The sequence below is a fragment of the Pleurodeles waltl genome, chromosome 1_2, assembly GCF_031143425.1.
Source record: "Pleurodeles waltl isolate 20211129_DDA chromosome 1_2, aPleWal1.hap1.20221129, whole genome shotgun sequence".
NCBI lineage: Eukaryota > Metazoa > Chordata > Amphibia > Caudata > Salamandridae > Pleurodeles > Pleurodeles waltl.
In genome coordinates this window covers 705,695,289-705,708,184 of record NC_090437.1, presented here as the reverse complement: position 1 = coordinate 705,708,184, position 12,896 = coordinate 705,695,289, and the positions used below count along the sequence as shown (strand labels likewise).

Here is a 12,896-nt window from a genome sequence, read left to right as displayed (position 1 = left end):
TACATACTACCCAAGTAGGAGTCCCCATCTTCAAAACATTTGTCTCTATGAAGTACTTCAGCATTATACATACATAACTAATGTAACAGAAAACATAGAAGAATTAAGATTTGTAGTCCTTGGATGTGATGGTTGTTTGGTGAGACACAACAAAGGAAATCTAATTAACCACAGAAAGCTTAGGTGTCAAACTCCAGAGAGAAGAGAGATTTTCTACTTGGCACTTTTGCATCTGTTCAAACCATGGCATGCCAAATCAGATTTACTTGGACATTATGACTATTAGGAAGATTAATCCAACACTGTAAAAAACAGTATGCAATGTTCTGTGTTTCCACTGTACTTACAAATGTTGAGAGATGAGATTGAACAGGAACAAACAACAGCTGCTGAACTAGCCAAAGTAGACTTGCTGCAGCAAGTCAAGATCCTCTTGGAGAACCGGTAATTCAAAGTGAAGCAGCTATAGCTATGAATGAGGTGGAGATTGCAATGCAACAGGTAAGAGAGGAAACTGTGGATTTTGAACAATTAATGACACAACTGAGCAGTGAACAGAGAGAAATTTACAACAAAGTTAAAGATAAAATAGACCATGGATTTCTCCATGAGAAGAAACAATGTGAATGTTCTTTCTATAAACCAATATTACCATAAATCAGTGGACGAGCAGGCACTGGGACAAGCTTTCTAATTAAAGTTGTCACTTGTTATCTACAGAATTGGACATGTGTAGTAAAAGCACCAACAAGATTAGCTACACATAACATTAAAGGAATTACCATACATTGACTACTAATGCTACGTGTTGAACATGACAATAAATTGTAATATCCTAAATGATCTGGTGATGCTTGCCATGAGTTATCAAGAGTATTGAAAAAATTGAGGCTTCTAATCATTGACAAAATGAGCATGGTATTGAACGTAATGCTTGCCTTCATACACTTAAGGATGCAGCAGATTTTAAGAACAAACTATGAGGTACTCTTTCGAGTAAACCATTTAACTGTGTTTTGTGACCTACTCTAACTCACCCCTGTAAAAGGAGAACCTGTTTTTAAAACACTTTTGCATGATAAAACAAGAAATTATCTGGGAGTTATTGGCAACATGAATATTTGTTACACTCTAAATTTTGAGAATTAAGTGAAAAACATGCCAATCATCTGATATGGAATATGGAGATATACTGAAAGACAGAGTGGAGTGCTCACAAACGAGAGAAAATGTGCTGTGCAAAGCCACCTCATCAAGAGCCTCTTCCTATCTAACATTACAGCACCAGAACTAATGTTAAATTTCATTAAAGAAGAGAAATATATAGTGTGTTTAATGCCCACACTTCAAGAATGCACCAATTTTAATGAAAAATGACTACAACTGGAGAAAGGAGAGATTTTGGACATTACAGCTATTCATCAAATGGAACATCAGGGAGTCACAATACTACTGACAGATAAACTGTAATCAAAATTGGATTCTTTAGAGAAATCAGTATCCAAGACAGCAGGTTTAGAAAAGTGTCTGCAATAAATTGTCTAGTTATTTTGGAACGTTGCCAGGGTGCAGGCAGCTCGCCTTCGAGCAGTGATCCCGTCTTTGATCCACCATTCACAGGTGGGGTTAGTCCACTGTCACTCCTCTAGAAACCACCTCCGCACACTTGCTCATGTCCTGTGGTCTGCTAAGGTCCTCTCACTGGATGCCGAGAAGGCATTTGATAGGATTGAGTGGGGATACCTCCGTTCAACACTTCAATGGTTTGGTCTGGTGGAAGACTTTATAGCCAAAGTTTGATGGCTCTATGTCACGTTGACTGCCCAAGTTAATTGGGGGGCTTTGTCTTAGATCCGTTTCCAGTACGACGCAGGGCCTGGCAGAGCTGCCCACTTTCACCCTTGGTGTTCCTTGTTGCCCTGGAGCCCCTCGCAGCCTCAATAAGTCAATCTCTGCACCTCACTGGTATTACGATGGGACATCCGCTGTTTATACGCGAGGACATATTGCTTATCCTGTCGGATGTTCCTAGTTTCCTTCTGGCCATCCTGGAAATCCTCTCTGACTTTGCAGTGCTCTCAGGGTACCGGGTTAAGTGTGACAAAAGCAAGGCATTACATCCATGTTACGGATGACCACCAGTACGGCAGCATCCGCTTGTCCTTTTCAATGGAAGTCCTCGCACCTTAAGTACACTCTTGTTATGTGGCAGGGTGCAGGCGATTCGGATGGGGACACTGCCACGAAACGCCTCTAGCCTCTGCATGTTTCCCCTACTGGTCCCTTTTTCATTGCTGCATTCCGTGGACCGGACCACACGGTCTTTTGTCTGGGGGACCTCTCATACCTGGTTAGCCAGTAGAAAACTCCTGGCACACGTTTTTTGTGGGGGCCTGGGTCTCCCCTCAGTTAAGCACTATGCCCGGGCCCTCTACTTGGCACAGCTTGCTTGCATGCTTCCCGCAACTTAGGATCCCCGCCGTGGGTGATGGAAGAGCGCACCCTGGTGTGTCGCTGTTAGAAATGGGGTCTTTGGTTGGCAGCCAGGTTGCCCCCTGTCCAAGCAAGGACCCTCCCTCTAGTCAGGGCAAAGGAACAACACATCTGGTTAACCCTCGCTCACCCCCTTGGTAGCTTGGCATGAGCAGAAAGCTGTAACTCAGAAGCAATGTGTAAAGTATTTGTACCAAAACATACAGTAATACAGTGAAACACTACAAAATGGACACCACACAGGTTTAGAAAAATAGTAAATATTTATCTACGTAAACAAGACCAAATATGAAAAAAATCCACAATACACAATTAAAAATATGACTTTAGCAATAAAAAAACACAAAAAAACTAGTGCCTAGAAGCACCAATGCTGCAATTTGATGTTAAGCAGCGTTATGACAGAGTTGCTTCCCCCAATGCGACGCCACTGGCGCCACTTACAGAGTCACACTGACCTCAAGCTGGACCCGATGTGGCGTTGGTTCCAGTGCTGCGGGGCGAAGGCGTCACAAAGGCGTTGCGTTCTTGCTTCTTAGCGAAGTAGGTGAGGCAGCATCGGTTGCAAGGAGTCAGTCCCTGGGCACCTCCGGTAAAGTCGAAGTCCGGCGAAGTCACTGGGTTGCGGTCATATCACAGGTGCTGCAAAAGAGACGGGTGTCACGAACATCGGTGCTACAACACTCCAATCTCGCTAGTTCTTGGGACGTCAGCAGGGTTGGTGATGTGGAGCCTGTGATGTCGATGGGGTCTTATCGCTTCTGCGAGGTCTGCAGCTTCAGGTGCAGGCGGCGTCAGGTTCCGTGCAGAGGCGTCCTTCCGAAGTCGCACGCCATCATCTGGTGGAATTTCACAGGATTTTACCAGAAATTCACTCTCCGGGGCCCAGGAACAGGAATGGCACCTTCTGACAAGCTGGAGTCCACAGCATGCAGACTCAAAGCCTAGTTGGTAAACAGGAGGCAAGCTCAGCCCAAGCCCTTGGAGATATCTCTCAAGAAGGAATTCACAATAAGGTCCAGTCTTAGTCCCCTTTCACAGGCAGAAGCAGCAACTGCAGGATAGCCCAACAAAGCACAGTCACAGGCAGGGGCAGCACTCAGCTCTTCTCCTGGCAGAGGTTCCTCTTGAATCTTTTAAGCAGCCTTGAGGTGATCTAAATTTGGGGGTTTTGTGCCCAATACTTATACCCCTTTCTACCTTTGAAGTTGCCCAATTTCACAGAAATGTCTCTGTTTACAGGACCCTGCCTTGCCCAGGCCAGGCTCCAGACACACACCAGGGGGTTTGAGACTGGATTGTGTGAGGGCAGGCACAGCCCATTCAGGTGTAAGTGACCACTCCTCCCTCCACTCTAGCCCAGATGGCTCATCAGGATATGCAGGCTACACCCCAGCTCCCTTTGCGTCACTGTCTAGAGGAGATTCACAAACAGCTCAACTGTCAGTCTAACCCAGACAGTGAATCCATAAACAGGCAGAGTCACAGAGCGGTTAAAGTAAAAAAATTACTACATCTAAAATTGGCATTTTCAAACTAACAATCTAAATACCAACTTCACTAAAAAATGTTTTTTTAAAATGTGAGCTAAGAGACCCCAAACTCCACATTTCTATCTGCTCTCAAAGGAAAACAGCACTTTGATATATTTAAAGGCAGTCCCCATGTTAACCTATGAGAGAGATAGGCCTTGTGACAGTGAAAAATGAATTTGGCAGTATTTAACTGTTAGGACATGCAAAACACATCTGTACATGTCCCACATTTAACATAGACTGCACCCTGCCCATAGGGCTACCTACAGCCTAGCTTTGGGGTGCCTTACATGTATAAAAATTGAGGTTTTGTGCTTGGCAAGTGGGTACACTGGCCAGGTCGAATTGGCAGTTTAAAAACTGCACACACAGACACTGCAGTGGCCGGTCTGAGCCACGTTTACAGGGCTACTCAGGTGGGTGGCACAATCATTGCTGCAGGCCCACTATGGCATTTTTTTTATTTTACAGGCCCTAAGCACCCCTAGTGCACTTTACTAGGGACTTACTAGTAAATCAAATATGTCAATTATGGAAAAGCCAATTACACATAGAATTTCACATAGAGAGCACTTGCACTTCAGCACTGGTCAGCAGTCCAGCACACAGCAACAACATGGGAAGCAGAGGCAAAAAGGTAGGGAAGTGCTGCATCTATGTCAAGCTCCACCAACCCAATGCTGCAAGCCACGGTCAAATTAAGGAGACAGGCCCACCGCTTCTTCCGTATGGATCCTCTTCTTCACAACCATGCACCATTATGGGGCAACTCTGGTATCTGTATAGGTGGCGAGATGTTGAACTGGGAGGGGTGGCGTTGCGCAGACATCAACAGCCTCCATCAAGTCCTCCAACAAGATGCCCTCAAATCATCTGCAGTGCTCCTCAAAGAATTTGTTCTCCCATTCCATCAATGCTGGTGCTATTTACAACTCCGCGATTGCCTCAATACTCAACTGGGTACACGACCCTGGGTCTTCCAGCCCTCTTCTTTAGTCTCCTACCTTAGAACATGGGGAAGCTTCCGCAGAGTGATGTTGAACTTCCATAGCCTTTTAAGCCATCATCTTTTCCCCTTGTCCCTTCTAAATTGCTTCTGTGTCACACAGCAAACCAGACTTTGAATAGAATTTGAACCGAAGGATTGGGCAGACCTTTTGGAGGCACTGGATCATGTGGCTTGGTAAGCACAATGGAAGTTCTGCCTCTTTAACTCACTGCATGACTGGCACTGGACTCCCTTAAACTATGGGCAGCGGGCCTGGTACCTCATGCAAATTGTTGGTGCTGTTCCCAAAACCTTTGTGACCTGATACACGTACACTGTGATTGCCCCTCGGAACAACCTTTTTGGGAGGCAGTTGGCACTACGCTTAGCGAGACCTTACCAATCATGTCACCCATGCCTTCTCTGTGATACTTTTACATGACCACTCGATGTTCCTGGACTTTACCCACCTTCAGGGCCGACTACTGCATACGTCTCTCACCACGGCTAAGGTCTGCATTCACAGACCCCTCTGTGGCAGGGAGTCTAGCTCTGTGAAGTCTCAAAGCTACATGGATTTAGTGGTAGCGATAACACAAAAACATCCAGATTAGATAATGTGTAGGCAGGGAATCACATGAACCCATTTGTAGATCTCAAAACAGAAGTCATGCTAAACTTCCAATTCCCTCGTACATGATGTGACCTAAATAATAGCACAACTGACAGCTCCCATGATTTAGCCACTTAGAAGACAATTAACTCTAGAACAAAGGGGTAAGGTAAGCATGTCACAACTATACTGTTCCCTTGTGGCCAACCGCACCGGAGCCTCAGCACAAGCTGGAAGGAAGGTTTGGGCTTTAACTGAAGACAGTGAAGGGGACAAAGCTAAGATGGCCTCACACTCTCTGGTCATATCAGCCTGCCTCTGCCATATAGTTTAAATACTTTAAATAAACCCTATACATCCTCAAGAGAGTGGGGAAGATGGGAAGAGGATCACCCCTTACTTACACACGATGCCGGGATCCAAGTGGTTCAGACTTGCCACATGGGACTACCCTAAAATTCAGCCACATTGGAGGTGGATAAAACTCTGTGTTTTTAGTGATGGACAGGCCTACTGACCTGACACCCAAAGTTGCACTTTTAGGAAGACACTTGAGGCACTAGAAGCAATGATGCACTAATTAACTTGACAGTTTAATAGCAAAGTGGGTAATTGCATGGAAATGCAGATTCGAGGACCCCTCCTCCCCACCACCAAAATAAGAACGGACACGGGAATAGACCATTGTTCAGTCTCACAAAAAGAATGTATAAAGCCAATGGAAAACCCAACAAACATGGGAATATCTTGGACTGCTGATGGAAATATTGTAGTAATAGTGCTTGGGCACAGGAAAGCATTAATACCTGTGTGTAAAGGCCCACACACAGGTACTGCATTACCTAGCCCAGTGGTTCCCAACTTTTTGACTTCTGTGGACCCCCATTTTATCAATACTGGAGCCCGGGGACCCCCACTGAATCATTATTGTAACTGGGACCTAATATTATTAAATATTCTAAGCAGCCGCGGACCCCCTGAGGAGGCTTCGAGGACCCCCAGGGGTCCCCGGCCCACAGGTTGGGAACCACTGGCCTAGCCTAAACCGATAGGCAAAGCATAGTGTGTAAGAGATTACGTCACAAAACACATCAGGTGCAATTAAGTTGACATAAATCAGTCAGTGTTCACGAAAAAGTGTGGCTTTACTAAATGAAAAAGAGTGAGAGCTTGTGTGGGCGCGCAGACGTGGGCTGATGACAAGGGGCATGAGTATGTAGCACAAATGATCTCTTGGCGCTTAATCAAACAGCATTTTGTTACAGTATAAAGTCTGTTATAAATGCCTCTGCTCCGATGTCACGTAAAATTGAACGCGTAGCCGGGGGCGGCTACGTGACTCAATGAAGGTGTGAATTGTTCTTAGTCATTCAAGCACCCTCTGTTCTCGTTTCAAGATTTTCTTGTGGTCTGAACCTCCCAGCTGCTAGTATTAACGCTTGTCGATAAGCGGTGGTTGTCTCAGAACGCTCTGTGTACGTGCGTGCATGACAGTGCTTTAGAGTGAGAAAATAAAAGCATAATTAGTTATGTAATAACGTCCAGAAAAACAAGCAAAACATGATGTTTAGATTAATAATTCCTTATAATTTTTTGAAGTAAAATAAGACTATAATGTCAAAGGTCCCTGGTGTAACTGCCATGTGACATCTTGCTCGTAATTTTACCATTCTGGGTGATCCAGTATGTTTTCTTGCTCCTAATTTATCATTCTGGTGGATCCAATATGTTTTCCTGTGCCGAAGACTCGTACGCAGGTGCTTGACACAATTTCACGTGTTGCTCGCGAACAGGGCTGAGGGCTCTGTTGCGTTGTAAGAGTGCCTCCAAAGCAGCGGGTACTTCTTTCATGAAGGGTAACCACCGTTCCCAGGACCCGGTCATGAATCACTGGCATATGATGACAGTCGATTTGTAAGTGTGGGTTTTCAGACTTCGTTTTAGCAGCACTCCGTCCTACTGGCTATCTCGGTTTCAAATACATGTATTCTGTCATTTCCGGTTTCGTCCACCTTCGCAGCGTATAAACGGTGTGGGCGGGTTAATCTGAATATGTGAGCAAAGGACACATTAGCTCGACTACTGATTGTATGTTACCCATCTATTACTTAATTCAAAATATCACACATCTTAATGTGTGAGTGTCTTGAGCAATCACAAGCCTATGACAGGAAAAACGTTGCCGTTACAATAACAAAGTATAAGGTTCAAAAAGTTGCTTCAAGCATGAAGTTATTAGATGGTATACAAGGGTATTTTCAGAATTTACGACATGGTAATGAGAGGTATGTGAGACATTATGAAGCGATCCATCGGTAAACTTGGATGGCCTCCTCCTAAGCGTTTGTTTTCCAACAAGTATCAAATCTAAATGCACACAGTCAATCCTCAAGAAGTAATACATATCTTGTATACCCAAGTTCGTTCTTTGAAAGAAGAGGCATGCAAGCGATTAGTGTAAAATTCATATCTATGGCTCCATGTGTTATGGTATTTATTTTTTCGACATTTCTGTCTGTATTTATCCATATTTATTTTGGGTTTTGTGAAAAAATGAAGTTGAAACAAGTATATTTCGACATTTATGTAACCAATAAATGTTCATTCATGCTTGATAGCCTGACAGGTTTCAATGATGTGAACACCCACAGATGATAAATCAATGCACTTACAGGAAAACATGAACAGTTTAGTATCATCTTTGTGCATTTCTACTGCTGTTTAAACCTCTTTACTTAAATTCCTTTTTTAACCCGTTACTGGTCAGTCCACCCAGAAACTGACCTAGCAGTCATGACTGACAAAATTTAGAATCCCTCAAAAAAGTATGCAATATCCGTTTTATACACATTTAAACATTTCTCACTGTATCTATAAAAATCAGTAGAAACAGAAAATAAACTAACTCCTCCTCACTACAGACACAATCAAGAGTGAGTATTGGCACCCCTGATGTTTTCAGGCAATACTGCAGATTAACCTGCAACCATAGTACAAATACACTGTTCTCTTCACTACTTGGTGTTATTCCTCTGCTGCTAGCTTATAAGCAGACGACACTGCACTGCTTGATCTATTTTGCATAAGTCTTCATCGAGGGCTCTCAGTGTGGTATTCTTGTGTTGTGAATAATACATTGCAGATTAGCCTGCAAAAGTCAAAATCATTACTCTCTGTCACTGGCATCAATTGGCTCCTCGGAAGAGGGTCTTAAATAAAGTTAAAATGAGATAGTGGTAAAACTATCTGTATAACGTTGATCTCTGGAACTCTGTTTTGGAGCTCTAACTTCAAAGACTAGGTGGCAAAAACAACATCTTTGTGCTAAGGTTTATTTCTTCATTTACATCATTGGGCCAACAATATGCTGAAGTCTTAATGCAAGTCTATAATGAAAAAACACATCTATTTTACTTTATGGGTCAGTGTGCCTACACTTGGAGGTATTTAAAATTATGAATAGAGTTAAGGGCCCTGTTAATGACCAACTTAGTTGTTTGACCTGCCATCCTAATAGAAGGAACTAGCATTGGGAAAGTGTGATGACCATACCATGGATGTGTGCAAATCGACTGATATTAGCTTAGTCTTCACACTGCTCCTTCTGGTACACTGAAAATTCGTCCCCTCTCTAAATTAAAAACATGTGGAAATGTTTTATTGTTTTAGTGGAACCGTAAATTGTGCAATGTTGATAGTGGGGATCAAATGACAAGTCTAAGATGAAGCCATTGTTAAAGGAGACTATACAGATAAAAGTTTTCAAAACAATGTCATTCAATGCCAAAACAAAACGACTGTCAATCTGCCACGATGGGAGTTCTGCAATTCTACTCGTTGGCAAACATGAAATATGCCAGTTTTATACATTTTAAGACAGGTGGATTACAAACTGCAGAGATTGTTTGGACTGGGACTGAATTCTTAGTTAAACACGCCCTGTGTGATAACTGTGTATGTGTAGTGCAAGGTATCATACGTTATTCATTTGTCCTGGGATGTTTGTATATTTCAGCGAGGTCAACTCTACTTTTGCTTTCTCTATCTCACCCTTACTACTGGGTAGAGATGTAGCCTGCCACTAATGGCACTGTGTGCGGTGGACGATGATTCATGAGATGTGCATGGTTCTCTGGTGCCTAGACGGCCTGTGGTGTGTGATAGTGCAGGCCTCCTTTAATCACGGAAACTCACAATCAAGGGGTGGGAAGAGCAGAAGGAGCTTGCACACCTTCCTTTTCTGTGGACTTGGATGTTATCCTGCAGGCTCTCCTGCGGGAGGAGTGGTAGAGGAACAGCACACCCCGAATAAGGGTGCGGGAGCAGGCTGTCTCACATATAGTGGCTCACCTGCAGTGGCGTGCAAACTACTCTTTCCTCCCAAGCGAAAGGCATCCCTATGCAATGACAATTACTACAGCCTGTGGGAAACAAATCACTGCTTCGCCTTTTAAAGTGTGCAGTTAATTTGTTCCATGAGATGTACACTGCTCAGTATGTTTTACAGAAGGTATTGTTATTTCCTGGTAGGTTCGTAGTGTGTAAAGAAAATATGTGACCTATTGTAGCAGTGTGTCTCGTTTCGGACGGCAAATTATGGCCACTGCCTCTGGAAACAGATGACACATAAGCACCTGTAAACGGTGTTACGAGTGCCTCTAATCAATGAACAACAAAAATCCAAGTTATGCAATCTAGGCAGTCAGATACCCCCAGTAAAGCTCTGTGGGTTAAATTCTTTCTATATCAGTTCATTTGAAGCCATTCTAACAGGCTTCTGTTTTGAAACCTTATGCAAGCCATGCCACTGATAACGTTAAATGCCCACTTAAGATCTCTTTTCCCACGTATTTAATGTAGTACATTAACTATAATCCATGGATCTTTCAGCGATCCCTGAAACACAGGTATGTTCACCCAGGAGCTTTTTATCATTGCAATGTCTAAACTTAACACCACTGCTATCGTTTATAGTGACAAACCCTACTTTGACTAGAAGGAGCTCCAAGATGGTCAGCAGTTGCTATATAAAGGCAAGTTAGTTACTGTTAGGTCTCGCCTAGGGTCACCGGATTTTGAGAACCAAAAACTGATCCACATACATAGAAGTAGGACCATAATTTTCCATTAACTGACGGTCACAGAAGGACATTATTGACAGCACTGATGAATCATGAAAAATATGGCGCTATATATGCTCAAAATTATATGTGTTAACTAAATTGCATTCTGATCAGGGCTAAAAGATAATTCTGCACCAAAATACATGCATTCTTTTCTCACTAACTATAGTGACAGCACTTATTGTCCTAGAAGTGGCTGCACTTATGCATCCCGCAAACCTGTGTGCTATCAGCACAGCATTCACTAAGGGTTATATGTAGGAAAGCTTTTTCCCATAGACACAGAATGGGTAAAATCCTTTGCTACATCTGGCCCGAAGTTCTGAGAAATTCCAAGTTAACTGTATGCATTTCAGAATCGTTTTTCACAAGCGCTCCGGTTTTTGAATTCACTTTCTATTCATCAGATAACGGCGTCTGGAGCAGTAGCAGGTCTCTTAACAGGACATAATCCTTCATATTATCACGTGATAATTACACACTTAAGAAGCGCACCAGCAAGACACTAATCTTTTTTTTAAATGCTGTGCCGTGCATAAAAAGCAGTTGCGATTTTGTAAAATTAGGCACCCCCATTGCCGAGACCGAATGGCTATGCCAATGCTTGTTTTGCTCTATTGATAACTAGGATGGAGTACTCCTTGTTAAAGAGTTTGATTTTAAATTTTCTGGTGCGTTTCTTCAAATCAGCCTCATCAGTGCAGTTTCTACCTAAGGGGTAGATTCTTATTTAGGGACCAGGTTTGGAAGTCATCAAACAGTATTGAACTGTTATGCTCTGTGGGTTTATAATAGACTTCGGACTTCAGGGTAACTTCCCATGCGAAGATCCTGAAGTCTAAGAAAGAGAGCTTACTTGAACTGATAATGAGAGTGCATTTCAGGGGCTCAATCGTCTCATTCAATCAATTTGCGAATTCACTGGCGAGAGATTCTTTCCCATTCCAAATTATGTAAATATTATCGATATAACTTTTCCAAACCCTTACCACCTTCAATTGAGAAAGAAAATGTCTTTGTGTCTGCCTTTCTTGGATTAAGCCACTTCCAGCAGGCTCCAGGCTGTGGCATGATAGAGGCGATACCTGAACAAAGGACTCTGGACAAGAGCATAGCACCGCAACCACCTTCAAGATACAGATGAGTAACCGGTCAATCTCTGCATTCTGTATCCTGATCTGTCCAAGAAGCAGGAGTCCAGTACCCACCTACAGATGGGTTAGAGCTTATACAGCTGCAATACACAGAGCAGCACACAATATAAGATGCATCCCATCCCAAAGCAAACCAGAGCGACTGAGAGCCTTTTGCTGGATGTTTGCCATGGCACTGCACAGTCCCTACAGGGTGGTCAGATGCACTTTGTAATTATTGCTACCCCCAAAAGCCAAGGAAAACGCTAACTCTGAATAGCTTTTTGGCTCAGTACCAACTGCTGCTTTTTCCTAAACAGAGGCACAAAAACCGGACTGTTTCACCTGAAGGAGTAGTGAGTATACTCCAAAACTGAGAAAATGTTTGGCTGCTGATCTGACCTAAAAGAAGAATGAGGTGGAGTGACTGTATTCAGAAAGACTAAGTCAAACCACAGAAACAGCCCTACCTGCTCAACATGGGCCAAGTTACAATGCATGCCATGACCAAACAGTGTTGAGGCTCTGTAGTCTAACCAAAGGCTCCTAGATGCGCAAATGCACATCAGCAAATGAATCTCTTCTCCACTACTGACACAGATTGACCCAGAAAATGCATCCACCATGTGAGAGCATGGAAGAGTACAGAAAAATGTGGGTGAACTGCTGGTGAAGATGCAGATCACTGCAGCCGCTCCTCTATGCCCTGTACTGAGGATTCTCCCTTGCATAGTGTGTCTAACAGTGCATCTACGTTAGGAGCAGACATACATCTATTGGTGGTTCAAAAATATCAGCAGGAGTATTCTTGCAAATATGTGTCAGCCCTCCAATCCACATGTATATTTATTAAATCTGAGAATCCCTGAGTAAATTAGAAGAGGAGCATTTGCACACAACCTTCGCCCCGTAGGGAAACAATTGTCCATGTGGATGTAGGAGGCTGGCTCTCTATATAGTGTACAAAAATGATGTGCACTGTGCAGAGAGTCTGAGCAACCCCACCATGGT

General features: G+C 43.4%; 1 protein-coding gene across 1 annotated transcript in view; it reads right to left on the bottom strand.

Annotated features, from left to right (window-relative positions):
- The window catches only part of MND1 (meiotic nuclear divisions 1), a 311,795-nt gene that overhangs the window by 86,836 nt on the left and 212,063 nt on the right, over positions 1 to 12,896 (bottom strand). The gene's annotated exons all lie outside the window — the stretch shown is intronic.